Genomic DNA, 16,915 nt, shown 5'->3' on the forward strand with positions numbered 1-16,915 from the left:
ATTATCTTTTTGTTTCCAGTGTCCTTGACTGCATTTCTTTGTAATGAACAGCTTTTAAAGATGTAACACGTTACATCTCATGCCCAAGTTAAATGAACCCAGGTGTGAGTCTCATTCACCTTCCAATTTCTGTCCATCAGCAAGCCAACATCTGAGTTAGGACACTGGATAATGCTCAAGGCTGTCCCCTGCAGGGCTGGTTAGAGGTGAGAAGGCTGATGTTATTAGCCTAATGCTACTGTTACTAGCCCAGCAAAATTCCTGGTTGAAGCAAAATCTAGTACCTCTCCTGTGGAAGCATTTAACTCATTTTCTTACAGTATGGTAAGGCATTAAGTGTGATCAACACAAAACAATTGCTTACTACCATTTTGCAAGAGTGCATTGAAAATGAACAAAGCACCATTAGACATTATTGAAAAAACATGTAGTTTTAATTTCATTAAAAATTTTTCCTTTGACAGCTGTTTGCCAGTGAAGCAAAATGCATTCAAATATCTTACCTTCATCCAATCAACTAAAATTTACTCAGCAGCTACTCAGGGATAAAAGATGAATAAATTATGATTTCTGATCAAAAGGTAAAACTCTAGTAAAACAGAGATGACTGTTTTTGAAAAAATGCTGTAGAGTAAACTAATAGGGTTTAGTCTTAAGAGTAATTCCTCGTAAAGTGTTCAAATTAATTTTGATGGAAAGACATTTTTTCATAGAATAACATTGACTTTTTAAATTTCTTAGATTGAAGAGTTTAATTTTTTTTAAATCATAAGCAAATACATGTTGGAAAACATTGAAATAATGCAGATTCTTGAATAAAGACGTACACAGAACAAAGCATGAAATCCCCAATGTCCGGCCCCCACACTCCTGCGGCCTTTGGAAGCTATAGCTGCTGACCCAGGCTGCATACCACACGGGCTTTCACATCTGATTATCCATGCCACGGGCTTCAGGAATTAGTAACATCTTACCTGTATTCTCACTGTTGCTATCTGACTGTTAGAAAACTGATCTAGGCTGATATTTGATTATAAAATTATTAGAAGTGACTTTACAATCATGCAAAACAAACAAAAAATCTATATCCTCATTTTACCCAATTACTGTACATATTTTATAGTTTCAATTTCAGGATAAGAATGTGTTGAAAACTAGAATTTTAAAAGGTGGATGGTCCAAAGTTATAAATTAGTTATAAATTTAGATCGCCTAGAGAAATGACATCATTTGGAAATGTAGTCAGAAACGATGGTTCAAACTTGCAGTAAAGAATATGAAGAAAGGAATAAGTTAAAGAAAAATGTCACAAAACAAATTCCTATTTTAAGCAAATTTTACTTAAAAAAATCTATATATGTATCTCACTTTCATTTTATTCAGGTATAGCCTGTTATTATTAGCTTGCTCTCTGGGAAACATTCAATAAAATGAAAATACTTTTCTCTATTTGTGTTCTAAGCTAAAACTATATTAATTGCAAAGGAATATAGTTAAAATGTCTGTGTTATCACAGGGTATGTTTTAAGTAGAAAACCTCAATATGAGATTAAAAAGAATAACAACATGTGTACAGTAAACCAGCCTAGCAGAAAATATTTCCTGCTCTTGCAGGCATATGGTAGGCGACCCAAGCAAAAAAAAGTAGCCATTTTTGGAAGCAGAGGTTTGGGAGCAGGAGGAACATCTCTGTCCAGTTTTAGATCTCACTGGTTGAGTTTACTGGGAAACATTTACCTCTTGGTCTCCATCACCTCATTTGTAAGAGGAGGGTATTAATGGTTTCTATCCCACAGGACTTTCATAAGGGTTAAATGAGATGATGGAGTCCACTCTGTATAGACTGCAATGTTCAAAATTAATTATATGCTATTATAAGCATTTTTATCTCCTGATATTGAATTTCTTTCTTCACATGGTTTAAAATTGAGCAAGAAAGGCAGAACACAAATTAAAAGTTCTGAGAACAAAAAGAAGTGTTGTAACAACAACATTCATTAATTATTTATCCAAATAAAATACATGAACAAAGATCCTATATTTATCAATATACCTTTCCCCCACACCAAAATTAAACTTGTACTTCCCCATTCTTCTATATACATCAATATAATTAAGTTTAAAGGTATGGAAGTAGAATGTATGAGAATTTGCAAGTGCTAAGAATGAACTCAGAAAGCAAAAGGACATACTTAGGGAAAAAGTATGTTTTCTACTATGTCTAACAGAAAAAGCAACCTTTTCTTCTGCCTTTTGAGCCTTCTGTTCTGATTCAGTTGCCCCTTGGATAGAGCATACTATAAATCCTTGCAATTCCAAGTATGTCTTCCTTTCCTGGCAGATATATGATACCTTGTTTGAATAATGGATTTTTGTACAGGAAATCCTTTACCCTAGGCTATATGTGTTATTCACTATCTCTTAGTTTCTAGTGTTTTAGATGAAAAGTCCAATGCCCATGAGATTCTCTTTCCTATGTAAGGAACCTGTTCCTCCTCTACAAGAAGCGTGCACAGTTTTCCCTTTGTCTGGGAAATTAGAAATTTTACTAAGACATGTCTAGGGGTGTCTCTGTTTTCATTACTCTTTTTTGGGACCTGATAACCCTCATCGCTCTTCAGACTTTTATTATTCTGCTGCTCAGGGAAACTGTATCCTGTTACTTGTTTAATTTTTCAGCTCATTTTATCTCTACCTATGTAGATTTTACCTTTGTGATAATCCTCTCACTTAACTTTCTAGGTTAGCATCTTCTTTTCACTTGTTTAAGGAATTTAAAATCTGAAGTAATGTAGTACCTGTGCTGGTTTGAGACTTGTATATACTAGAAAAGTCATATTCTCTCAATCCTAATTTACATTTGACAGGGGAAGACCTACTGTGTGGGTGGGATCCTTTTTTTTTAAAACTTTTTTTAATTATAATAATAGAACATATAAAAAGTAAAGAAAGAAAAAAGCAATATTTTTCAAAGCACTCCTCAACAAGTAGCTATAGGACAGATTCCAGAGTTTGTCATGGGCTACCATACCATCATCTCAAATTTTTCTTTCTAGCTGCTCCAGAATATAGAAGGCTAGAAGGAATAAATATTCTTTTTATCATCAAATTGACTTTTCTCTTTTTTGTGTGTGAAAAATAACATAAATGCAAAAAAGTGATACATTTCAAAGCATAGCACAACAATTAGTTGTAGAACAGATTTCAAAGTTTGGTATGGGTTACAATTCCATAATTTTAGGTTTTTTTCTTCTAGCTGCTCTAAGATACTGGAGACTAAAAGAAGTATCAATTTAATGATTCAGCAGTCATATTCGTTTGTCAAACCCTACGTTCCCTGTTTAACTCCACCATCACCTTTGATGCTTTTATCCCACTCTTTAGGAGTATTTGGGCTATGGCCATTCTAACTTGTTCATGTTGGAAGGGGCTGTCAATAATATGGAGTAGGGAGATGAAACTAGCTGATGCTCTAGAGAGGCTGGGCCCTCTAGTTATCAGGACTTACCTGGTCCAGGGACTCATCTGGAGGTTGTTGGTTTTTGGAAAGTTATCCTAATGCATGAAACCTCTGCAGAATCTTCTATATTGATGTTCTTTAGGATTGGTTGGAATGGTTTTGGTTGGGGTTTGGTTAGTTATGATAGGTAGCAATGTCTAACTGAAGCTTGCATGAAAGTGACATCCAGAGTAGCCTCTTGACTCCACTTGAACTCTCTCAGCCATTGAAACTTTATTTAGTTACACTTCTTTTCCCCTTTTTGGTCAGGATGGAATTGTTGATCCCACTGTGTGAGGGCTGAACTCATCCCTGGGAGTCATCTCCCACGTTACTAGGGAGAATTTCATTCCTGGATGGCATGTCCCACATAGGTGGGAAGGCAATGATTTCACTTACAGGCTGGCCTTAGAGAGAATGAGGCCACATCTGAGTAACAAAAAAGGTCCCCCAGAAGTAACTCTTAGGTATACCTATAGTAAGCTTCTCTGCTATCTACATAAGCTTCACAAGAGTAAGCCTCAAGATCAAGGGCTTCGTCTATTGATTTCGCTGTCCCTAATATTTGACCCAGTATGAGGGGATTCCCTGATTGTAAAGCTTAATAGTCCCATATTTTTTTCTACCATCCCTCAAGAGATTTTGCCAATACTTTTTGATTATCTGCTTAACATATTCAAGGATGTATCCAGACATTACATTAAACTGTACAGGACTAAAAGCCCTTATTCTTACTCTGGGCTTGGGGGGGAGCTTTTTGATTAAGTTGTTTCCATGGAGATATGACCCACCCAATTGTGGGTGGGACCTTTTGATTATGGTGATTTCCATGGAGAGGTATCTCTGTCCATCCAAGGTAGATCTTAATCCACTTACTGGGGCCCTTTAAGTGGGAACTATTTTGGAAAAAGCTCAGAGCCAACACAAACAGAGATGTTTAGAGATGCAGAAAGAAAACACCCTCAGGGAAACTGAAACCAGAAGCCAAAGGACCAGCAGACATAGGCCAAGTGCCTTCCCAATCAGCCCTTCTTGAGTTAAGGTATCTTTCTCTGGATGCCTTAGTTTGGACATTGTTATGGCCTTAGAACTGTAAACTGGTAACTTAATAAATTGTCTTTATAAAAGCCAACTCATTTCTGGTATATTGCATCTTCTGCAGCATTAACAAACTAAAACAGTACCTTTCTAGAGACTTACAAAGACCAAGGCTTGAGGTCTGGCAAACGTAGGAGAGTACATAAGAAAATGAAGTTTCTTCTGAGGTCTCAGTTCCACTGTGTTGGGCAGGAGGTGGGGGTGCTTTGTTCTCTTTGGCACTGAGAAAGGACCTATGCAGGGAAAGGAGGCATCTTCCAAAGATGTGGGCAGAAGACCGGGATTTCAGAGTTCATGGAGGGCTCTCAGCTAGCAGAAGCTTAAATCCTCTTGGGAACCAAATGCTTTAGTACATCAAGGGCCTGGCAGATCCTATGGACCAGAGTAGAACTGGAAGGAGCCTATTCTGTAGAAGAATGTGCTGTGATGCCCAGTCATTTAGAGACTGTTGTCTTGTACCAGATAAGGCTTGAGGAGAGAAGCTTATTTCTCTGCCTCAGCAGAAGGGCAACAGTTGGCCAGGTTCTTTTTGTTTTTGTCAAAATTTAGACTTCCATCAGTACAGTTGGAGTCATGAACCAAAAGCAGATAAAGAAAACTAATAACTCTTTTAAACAGCCTTAGTAACCTGAAGAAGATCAAATGAACGTCAATTGGTGTCACCTACTGAGCCCAATGGGAGAGGTTAGATTACTTCAATTAAAACAAAACAAACACAGGACAATTATTAAGAACTTTTAACAAACCACAAAGATCTCCCCATTTAAAAAGAAGGAAACAGTGGCTTTCAGAAAGTAAGTAACTTTCCCAAGAACATACAAACCAGGACAGAAACCCATGCATCTAAGTCCCCAACCCCCAAAACCCATTTATGTATTTGTTCAGCTCCTGTGGTTGGGACCTGTGTTACTCATCTTTGTATCCACAGTACCCAGATCTTCAAGAGTTGGCTTAACTGCTCACGAAATGAACATCATGTTCACAGGCTATAACACCAGGTTAACTGTGTACATTTGTAATCGGGATGTTTGAGTTAATGCTCTGGGACTGTTTTCAAAAATGTTAATTTACTACCTTGGTAAAGTTCCACATTTACTGTCAAATTTAAATGCATTACTGAAAAATCTTTTTAATTTTCCAGATATTAGCACAACCTACAAAAGATAATGGAAGAAATTTTATGTTTCTTGAGAGACACTTCAGGTATTTTATTTGGTCCTTTTACACCTACGTTGGTTTGAATCTATCATGTAACCCAGAAGAAACTATGTTCTTTTAATCCATTCTTGTGGGGGCAGACCTATTGTGGGTGGGACCTTTTGGTTAAGTTGTTTCAATTGAAGCGTAACTCAGCTCATTCAAGGTGGGTCTTAATCCTTCACTGGGGTCCTTTGTGAAAAGGATAAAAGACAGTATAAACCCAGAGTTTAGAGAGAAAAAGCCCTGGGAGAAGCAAGATGGACCCACAGAGGAGAGAGAAAGAACCATTTTGAAAGCAGAATTCAGGAGAGAAGGACCAACAAACACTGCCCTGTGCCTTGCCACGTGACAGAAGAACCCCAGATGCCAGCGGCCTTTCCTCAGAGAAGGTATCTTCCTCTTCATGCCTTATTTGGACATTTTCATGGTCTTAGAACTGTACATTTGTAACCTAATAAATCCTTATTGAAAAAGCCAACCAATTTCTGGTATGTTAAGTGCTGGCAGTTCCAGCAAACCAAAATAACCCCATTGTGCCTGACTGATTTGACTAGGAGAATGTACTTGAAAAATTTCTTCAATTCTACCAACTTTCAACTCAGAAACAACAAGGGGAACAAAGACAATCAGATTTATTGCAAAAGAAAAAAAAGAAGCAAGAACATGTGCCAAATTCTGAAGCCATAATGTGTATCTTCTGTTTCATCACCAAATGTTTATAGATTACCCACTAAGCACAAAGCACTGTGCTAGACAAGAGAGCCTCTATTTTCCATGTCACGGCACTTTTTAAACTCAATTATGATTCAGGCAATACAATAACTATGTATTCTTTTTGAATTTTGGAAATCCCCATGAACTCTATACAGCACAGAGAGAGAATTATGCTTTGATTACCTATGGCTACAAAGAAGTGAAATAAAATGCATTACGTTACAGCAGAAAATTGAATTTAAGAACACATGGGCCTTTTCTGTCAAAATTTCACATAAAGTTGTCTGCATTGAGATTGCAAGAGATTATAAGAACCATAATGTACAGATTAAATGACCAAAAGAAGAAATGATAAAAGTAGCACAACCAATAATAGGGCTAACAAAATAATTCAGAAAGTTAAAATATGAAATCTGGTAAACAAAAATTAATATCCTGTATATATTTCAACAAACAGTTGGAAAATATAATGGAAGAAAACATTCATTTATGTTAGCAATATAAAATACTTGCATAAATACAACGTGCAAAACAAAATGATGAAAACTAAGGCATAAGCAGTCTTGAATTGGAAAGACATCTCTTGTTCTGAGACAGAACAAAGTAACACCATAAAATTCAAATCTGCCAAGATAATAGATGAATTTAACATGATTCCAATAATAATGTTTTTTTTCCAGCTACTAGACAAGCTGATTCTAAAATTCATATAGAAGTTACATGAGTAAATACTTAGAAAAATCCTGAAAAAAAGAGAGCAGTGAGTAGGGATAAGCATTACTGAATTTCAGTACATACTATAAAAAGTGTTTGCAGTTAAAACAACATAGGACTGGGTGGGCCACAGTGGCCCAGCAGGCAAGAATGCTTGCCTGCCATGCCAGAGGACCCGGGTTCAATTCCCCGTGCCTGCCCATGTAAAAAAAAAAAACAACATAGTACTAATGCATGAAATATATACAGAGGAAGAGATTAAGAACTTCAGAAACAGATCCAAGTACAGATGGAAAGGAAGTATACGAATAGTAGGAGATTTTTTAAATACATGATATTGGGACAACTGGATGGTCATCTGGAAAAAGAAATAGGATATTTTCCTCACCTCATAGACCAGGATAACAAATAGTTAATGGATCATATATATATTTATTTATTTATTTTTATTTATTTAATTTTTTTGCATGGGCAGGTACCGGAACCGAACCTGGGTCTCCAGCATGGCAGGCAAGAACTCTGCCTGCTGAGCCACTGTAGCCCTCCCTGGATCATATATTTAAATGCTAAAAATGAAGCTATTATAATCCTAGAAGAAAACACAATTCTTTTACAAATCCAGCTTATTGGTTTGAAGCTGTATGTACTCCAGAAAAACACGTTCTTAAATTGAATAAATCACTTAGTGTGAACTTGTTGTAAGCAGGATCTTGTGATAAGGCTACATCAATTAGGTGCGGACCACCTTATTCAGGATTTGTCTTAATCCTATTACTGGAATCCTTTATAAACAGAATGAATACAGAGACAGAAAGGCACAGAAGCAAGAAGCTGAAATCAGTGAAACCTGGAAGAAAAGGGAGAGAGCAGCAGTTGTTGCCATGTGTCTCACCATGGGACAGAGAAGTCATGGAACGCAGGCAGCCAGTCTTTGGGAAGAAAGCACTGCTCTGATGATGCCTTGATTTGGACATTTTCGTGGCCTTAAACTGTAAGCTAACAAATTCCCATTGTTTGAGCTAATGCATTTCATGGTATCTGCTTTAAGCAACGTAGGAAACTAAAACAAGTAGGTATGGGGAAAGCCTTTTGAAATAAAATTTAAATTTTGCCAATTTAAGTAGGAAATTGTTCCTCAGTTTAGTTTAAATACACATTTTTAAAATTGCGAGTGTAGTTAAGCATCTTTTTATACATTTATGTACCTCCTGTTTTATATTTTTCTGATAAAATCTATTAAAGTTTTTTTGACTTTTTAAATTTAGGGTTAAATTAAAAGCTAAATTCCATAGTCAAAAACCAAATAGCAAACTGGAGAAACAAATCTGCAACTTATAGACAAAAGATGAGTCTCCCCATTGCATAAAGAGTTTTTAAAACCCAAGTGGGGGTGGGGAGCCCTCAAAACCCTAAATTAAAAAAGGCAAAAGACATTAATAGACTTATCAGAAAAAGATAAAACAGGAGGTACACAAACATATAAACAGATGCTCAACTACACTCATAATTTGTAAAATGTATATTTAAACTAAAGCAAGGAGCAATTTTTTACTTAAACTAGCAAAACTTCCAAAGTTTAAAAAACCCTATGGACAAGGCTGTGAGACAGCAAACATTCTCATGTAATGTTGCTAGGAAAGCACGATTTTACAATCCCCGTGGGGGAAGGAAAACTGCAAGCACATTTACCCTTTTATTCAACAACCCAAACAATAAAAATTTATCCCGAAGACAAAATTCTACAAATATAAGACAACTTATAAACAAGGTTATTCACTGTGGTAGTATTTGTAATAAGAAAATGCTGGCATTAACCCAAATGTGGTTCATTCACATAATCAAGTAGAAAGTAGCAGTATAAAACAATAATGAGAGTCTCAATGAAATGATATGGAGTGATTTCAAGGACGTGTTGAGTGAAAAAAATGTATATATACATATATGTGTATGTATGTATGTATATATGCGCAAACATATACATACATATATATACCTTTTGTGTAAGAAAGGAGAAAAATAAAAACTATATATGTATATATACGTATATATTCATAGCTGTATTCTTATTTCTGCAAAAAGAAAAATAAAAAGAATAAAGAGAAACTAATGAAAATGGTTATCTATGTAGTTTTAAGTAACTTTTGGGCACAATATGACTGTATTTGGTGAGATATATTCTAAGGACAGAAAGAATCACAAAGAAATCTTAAATGTTACTTAGATTTACCATCATTAATATTGGTATTGTTCTGAAATTATTATATGCAATTATATGTATAAGTTAAAGCAAATAAAGAAAACATATGCTAATATAAACTATATTTTTTGCACTATAACAAAAAGATATAAATATCCAATAAAGGTAAGTTTAAATTTGCTTTGGAAATATTAGTATAAACTGATCAAAAAAATGTTTTCCCCTAGATTTGTGTACTGAAAGGGTCTACAAGAAATGATATCCCAATAGTAATGAGCACACAAAGTGTCAGATTTTAATTTGTAAGTGCCACTGTCCACTAAATCATACCAGGACTCCTTAAAGAAATAACTGGTCCCAGGTGCAGGAATGTAAAGTGCAAGGTGAACCTAGGACATCATAAGTGAGGAAGTGCTCAAAATCTGACTGGCTCATGTCAAAGGACAGGTAAACAGGCATGAAGAGGTTCTCATTTGCTAAATCAAGGGACCATTTGAGCAACAAAGCAAAAATGACAGGAAAGAACTATAATACGCTAATTACAGACAAATACAGGGTGCACAGGTGGCTCAGTGGTAGAATGCTCGCCTTCCATGCAGGAGACAAGGGTTCGATCCCCGGACCATGCACCCCAGCAAAACAAACAAACAAACAACAAAAAAACACCACATAATATTCAGAAAGAAAGACAGGAAAGGAAATAAAGGAACTTCTTGCCTGAAAAATGCCACTCAGTAAATGTAAATGGAATGACGGCATTGGGAAACCACCATTGGTGGCCGCCTCTAAAATAATTAATTCAGGCCAGGATCTTTAAGTGATGCTGAAAATGCTGAGCAGTTTATTGGAGAACAGGATATTCACAGGGTCTCAAAGTAACATCTTATACACATTTCTCCGAAATTACAAAGAAAAAATTCATTTTCACAAAGGACAGATCTAGTATTTACCACCTTAAACAAGAACCACACTTAACAACACCAATATTGGGTCAACCTGACATTACATGTCTCCTGATATGATGTACAAAGGTGTATATCACTTAGTTCTCATGCCAAAAAAATTTAGTCTGAATCTAATCACAAAGAAATAGATAAATGCAAAACACTGGACTTTCTATCACAGACTGGCCCTGCCAGATTTTAGAAAACCTAATATCATGAAAACACAAAAAAGGAGGAAATTATTCTAGATTAGATGAGACTACAATGACACAAATACCAGTGTAATTGTGAACCTGGACTAGATACTAGGTAGGCAAACAAAAAACTGTTTAAAGATGTTCTTCATACAATTAGGAAAATCTGAATACGAACTGTTTATTAGATGACACTATAGGGTAATAACTAATATTCTTAGGTGTGATTATGGTACTGTGGTTATACAGAAGAATATCCTTATTCTTAGCAAATGCATGATGAAGTTTTGGGAGAAGAGAAGTATATCTAAGGGTTTTATATTTTACTATTTTTTTCAACTTTTTCTGATTTTGAAAAAAATTAAAAGTATGGAAAAAAAGCATAGGCTTTTAATAGATTTTTAATGATCTTATAGTAGGTGTAGTGGGTTGAATTGTATCCCCCCAGAAAAGATATATGTTGAAGTCTTAAACTCTGATACCTGTGAATGTAACCATATCTGAAAATAAGGTCTTTGCAGATGTAATTAAGTTAAGATGAAATAATACAGGATTTGGGTGGCCCTAATCCAATGGCTAATGTCCTGACAAGAGAGAGAGATTTGGAGAGAGACTCACACCCATGGGACAATAAAGGCTGCGACTGGAGGCCTGCAGCCACAGATCCAGGAATTCTGAGGCTGGCCAGCAAGTTACCAGCATCTGGGAGCAAGGCAAGGAAGGAGTCCCTGGAGCCTTCAGATGTAGCATGGCCTTGACAATGCCTGTACTGTGGACTGCTGGCCTACAGGATTGTGAGAGAACAAATTTCTGGTGTTTTATGTCACCCAGTATTTGATCATTTGTGACAGCAGCTCCAGGAAACTAATACAGTAAGCAAGTATATTTTCAATTGTTTTGAATGCTGCATAATCTTCCATATAATCAGAGTAAGAATTTTTTAAGTTCTCATTAAAAAATCTCAACATTCATTTAAAAGCCAACAGTAAACAAACAAACCAACAAACAAAAATACTCCCTCCTACCCCCCAGCTCTGGGTTTGCGAGCACACCTTCCTAAAAATAAAGAAAGCTCAAAAGTTAATGTGTGGAATGAATAAATAACAGCTATAACATGTTCTTGTAATTTATATGTTGATTACTTCACTTGGTAAATGTACTGTGTTTATTGAGAAATGATAAATTTCTGGGCAAATTATCTTCTCAAGTCAGAAGTCTGAGTTATTTAAAATTCTCTACTATTAGTTTGTGTTCCTTAACAATTAAAAATATATACGTTTTAAAGGACAATTTACAAGGATAATACATCCTGATTCTGGAGCCAGCCTGCCTGTGTCAGGAGGCTGGCCCTGGCAAGTATTAGCTATGTGAGCCCAGGTAAGCTGCTTCCCCACCTCGCAGGCTGCTAAATGAGTTAATATATGCAGAAACACTTCCAACTGTCCCTGCCTAATGTGTGTATGTGCGCTCACACACACACGAAGTCTCAAACTGCTAATTTTGACTTTATTTAAAATATATTTTTGCCTTATTTTTCTTAACAGCTTTTATAGAAATATAGAATTAAAGTCTTAAACGGATAAAATAATACTATAGTAAGCTTTACAATTAACTACATACTTGACAAAAAGTTTGATATTTTAACAGAATTCTGCTTTAGAAAACTTAATGGCTTGCCTCATACAACCTGAGGTGGAAATACTGAGTTTATCATTCCTTAAAAGTATGCGTACACACACCAGGCATGCATGTGCAGACAGGCATGTGCACGCACGCGTGCAAGCCCACACTGTAAAGGTCCACTAAAAGCCCATCCTCTCCTCTCCTCTCCTCTCGCTCCTCCACTAGGTGTGCGTACTCCCTGCTCACCTGGTTTTCTGAAACAGCCCCCAAAACCATCTCACTCCAGGGGTCTTCTGAACGCACCCCACACTGCCAGAGGGACTCTTCAAAGGGGAAATTCTAATCCCATCACATTTATTTTTAGTATGTGATGAATTCCCTCAGGAAACCTTTACAGGAGATTGGAGACTATTCAAGTCACATCCTTCCTGAAGTGGTCTAGGCATCCAATCTGAGGAGAGTTGGGTATAAATCTCATAAAGTTCTGCCATGTTTATTATGTAGACAAGGTCAATATATCCCAACTCTGTGTGTTCACAGATTAAACTGCAATTAAATACCTGCAAGTATTTGATATTAATTATTTTAAGAATTAATAATTAAGAACATTCATTATTTTATTGTGCCTTGAAAATCACAGGTAAAGGTACAAACAGGTCACTATAATTAAGGTAATTCTTTTTTGTCCAGATTTGCCACTGTAGTGAAGAATACAACGAAAATGACTCCTTAATCTGCATGTAATGCTCCAAGCCTGTATTTTAAAGAATGCAGTCTACTTCTTAGCTTAGAGTCTGACTCACAGTAGGATGTTTAATAAATGTGTCTCAAATGAATGAGAAAGCTATTAGATATATCATTCCAGATGCCTTTCAGGCACTTCAAACTCAGTAAGTCCACATACAATCCTCTATCATTCTCCCCATGCCCCCGTACTGTCCCGTTCTCGTCAGCAGCTTGCCATCCGTGCCTCTCCTAGAAGCCGGGGGCACCCTCACCCCTCCGGAGTTCTCTGCCCCTCACCACTCATCCCACATATGCAATGATTTTAAATGCTCACTCTCTTACTGCAGTTCTTTCTTCCCATACAAATTACTGGAATCATCTTTAACTGGCCCTCCTATCTGGAATGCCTCAATACGTTTTAGGAGCAGTTTAAAGATTGCTTTCTCTAAGAGGCCTTATCGCCCTCCCACCCAGCTACAACTACATCATGTAACTCTTGCACTTGGTTCATCTCTCTTATTATAGCAAGTACCAACAAGCTGTACTAGACCTGCCCCTTACCCATAGCCCTCCTTTAAAAATTTAGGTCTGCAGTAAGGACTCCTGGGATGGGGAGCCGTCCACGTCATCTATACAAGGTTCCGTACCATCCAGTTCCACGGTCGTCTGCACTCCCCTTCTCTCCATTGCAGCCACGCGGGCCTCTCCGCTGTTTCCCGTCTACACCGAGCACATTTCTGCCTCGGGGTTTGAGTCAGGGAAACTACTCTCCCAGATGACATGACTTGCATTCTTTCTTCCTTCAAAATTTTGCTCAAATGTCATTTTCTTTGTAATGCTTTCTGTGACGGCTCTATTTAAAACAGCAATCTGTAGTACATACATATAATGGAAAATAATTTAGCAAGAAAAGAGCTATCAAGCTATGAAAAGATTGTGAGGAACATTAAATGCATATTGTTACATGAAAGAAGGCAGTCTGAAAAGGCTACATACTGCACGATTTCAAGTATATGACCCTCTGGAAATGGTAAAGGTATAGTCAGTGAAAAGTTCGGGGGTTGCCAGGCGCTCAGTGGGAGGAGGGAGGGATAAGTAGGTGGAGCCCAGGGCCTTTTAAGGGCAGTGAAACCTTTCTGTATGAAATTGCAATGTTGTATACAGGACACATTGCATTTGTGAAAACCCATAACATTGTACACAGAAGAGCAAACCATAGTGCAAACTATGCACTTTAGGTAATAATGTATCAATCAATATTGTACACTGCACCAGACTAACATAAGATGCTAATTCTAGGGAAAAGTGGGGAGAGGAAGAGGAGCTATATAGGAACTCTGTGCACTTTTTGTGCAATTTTTCTCTAAACCAAAAAGTGCTTTAAAAAGTAAAGCCTGTTTTTAAAAAATGAAGCAAAAATAGAACTGTATTCCATTCATAAAAAAAAACAAAAAAAACAAAAATCTAGAATCCTCAAGTCAGTCCCAGTCCACTCTATCCACACCTTCTCTGCCTTATTATTTTGTTTTAATTAGAGAAGGTGTGGTTTACAAAACAATCATGCCTAAAAATAAGAAACACTTCACAAATTTGTGTGTCACCCTTGCTCAGGGGCATGCTAATCTTCTCTGTCTCATTCCAATTTAGCATGCATGCTGCCAAAGCAAGTACTACCTTATTATTTTTATTTTTTTGTATTGTATGGTAGGGGTCACATTTCCTTCTTTTTCCATGTGAGTATCCTCTCATGCAGCACCATTTGTTGAGCTTTTGTTTGGCTTTTTTGTTTGTTTTGCTTGTTTGTTTGGTAAGCGCATGGGCTGGGAATCAAATCCGGGTCTCCTGCATGGCAGGTGAGAATTCTACCACTGAATATCCTTGCACCCCCCACCCCCACCTTATTTTCTATTTATTCTATTTTAATTTATTTGCTTATTGTCGGTGTCTCTCTATTAGAAGGTAAGCTAAACAAGGACACTCGCATTTATCTGTTTTGTTCACTGCTACATGATATGTAGCACATATACATAAAAACCTCGAATTATTACTCAAAGGTATAATAACTTTTTTCCTTTTAAAAGTTCAAGGAATATTAAGTATATTAATCTGCCTAACCACTAATATCATGTTTTATAATTGCCTTTAACTTTTTAAAAGTGCTTTCCTTTAAATTTGTTACATTTTCACTTTAAAATGTACAGATTAAAAAGACTGGTATTATACAAATACCAAGCCTCCTAATGCCACTACATGAAAAAAGCAAAAACAAACAAACGAAAAAGCAAACACTGATTCTGAATTACCCTAAATAAAAAACCTGCTCATCCCTGACCTAATTTTCTCTGACAAATTTAACTGCAGTGAGATGTAAAAGACTTGATTCCTCTCAAAAGGGTGGCAAAAACACACAACCAACGTGCATATCCACACACAGCCAAAGATTCGTACGCAGAAACTGGAGGCCTTCTGACTCTGCTGTCACTCATTCTCAGAACACCAGCCCAGCCGCACAAGCTGGGTGTGAAGAAATAAGCCTAAGGGGTAAAGGTATGAAAATCAGATGCCCAGTTCTAAGCTGCCTGTTAGAGGACTCATCGCTGGACAACAGACCTAGAGACTGTGGAGAGGACACAGCACCGAGCGCATTTCCTGCAGGTCAGGCGTCAAGCAGACGTTCTGTATTCTCTGTGCTCTCCTGTGTTTACGCATCACCGTGGAACCCCCCACCTTGTGTCCCCACCCCCTCTGCACCTGCTGGATTCCCCATCTAGCCTGTGGCGGCATCTTCCGTTTCTCTCGGGCTCAGCACACTCCCTGAGAGCTAGTAGGTTTTTCATCAACACCGGTGGCTGAACTGCATGAATGAATATTTGATTAAATATAAAAAGGTTTTTCATTTTTACACACTAACAGCTTTCATTAGGGTGCTTCTCTTAAAATACAGTATTTCTGATTCACTAGAAAAAGGAAAGGGTGGATGCTAGGCAAAAATAATTCTCCATTTTTTACCCCTTATCAAATTTTAGTTGAATGTTTTTTCAGAGGAGAAAGTTGAGGGGGAAAATATAGCCTGAAATTAGAGAATCAGAACAATGTTCCACTTTTTACTTATTAGCCATTTGCAATGCAAAAACCTCAAATTATTTAGTCATCTGTCAGTTTTCATATTTCTCACCAGCACTGCTCTCAGACTTGCAGGCAGGTTCGCTGACTAAGAACAACACAGAGCGATTCTTTACATTTCATCCACTTTTCATTCAAGGAAAACACTTCCTGAAAATGTGCGTTTAATATTCTGGAAAATACAAATCACCATTATCTCTGAGGCCTCTATCATTACCAGAAGGTCTGGATCCTAAGCCTCATTTCCATCTGTAATGATGTTTTTAAGAAGGGCTGGACGTTCATTTCCAGAAAATACTGCCAGTAAATTCTATGACATCATAGATGGCTCACTATCCACACCAAACTGACTAACCCTTAAAAAGTCAAAGTATGCACTTACTACCCTAAGGGAATGCTTAGGGCTATGTTAACTTTAGTTTTAGAAGACTGTTACCTAACTGAGGGAGAGTAAATGGGGATTTAATTTAGATAGCTCCTTTCCTAATAATTTCCGGAATCTAATTATATATTCAATAACACAAACTAAAATGTTTAAATACTAAACTATTTCTTCTTCCAGATTTAATTTGTTAAAAAGTTGGGACACAGGAATTTTTGAAGGAAACCAAAAATATATTTTTTATGATATAAAACGTATTTCATGGGCAGTGCAATGGTGGCTCAGTGGCAGAATTCTTACCTGCCATGCCGGAGACTCAGGTTCGATTTCCAGAGCCTGCCCATGCAAAAAAAAAAAAAAAAGGTATTTAAGGTATTTCATTTTCCATTCCATCCTCAGGAAGAGAAGGAAACATTGGGAGCTGCCTCTCCAGTTTTAGGCAATGCCCACCCTAGGAGCAAAATTGGTATACAAAAAGGTGCTTGCCTAAGATTCATCCTT

The 16,915-nt window shown here is 37.0% G+C and overlaps 1 protein-coding gene and 1 pseudogene across 8 annotated transcripts in view; both read right to left on the reverse strand.

Annotated features, from left to right (window-relative positions):
* AHI1 (Abelson helper integration site 1) overlaps nt 1-16,915 on the reverse strand; it is a 209,330-nt gene that overhangs the window by 78,211 nt on the left and 114,204 nt on the right. The window lies entirely within an intron of this gene.
* On the reverse strand, nt 14,476-14,576 carry LOC143669415 (U6 spliceosomal RNA; annotated as a pseudogene).

This window comes from Tamandua tetradactyla, chromosome 25 (genome assembly GCF_023851605.1).
Source record: "Tamandua tetradactyla isolate mTamTet1 chromosome 25, mTamTet1.pri, whole genome shotgun sequence".
Lineage (NCBI taxonomy): Eukaryota > Metazoa > Chordata > Mammalia > Pilosa > Myrmecophagidae > Tamandua > Tamandua tetradactyla.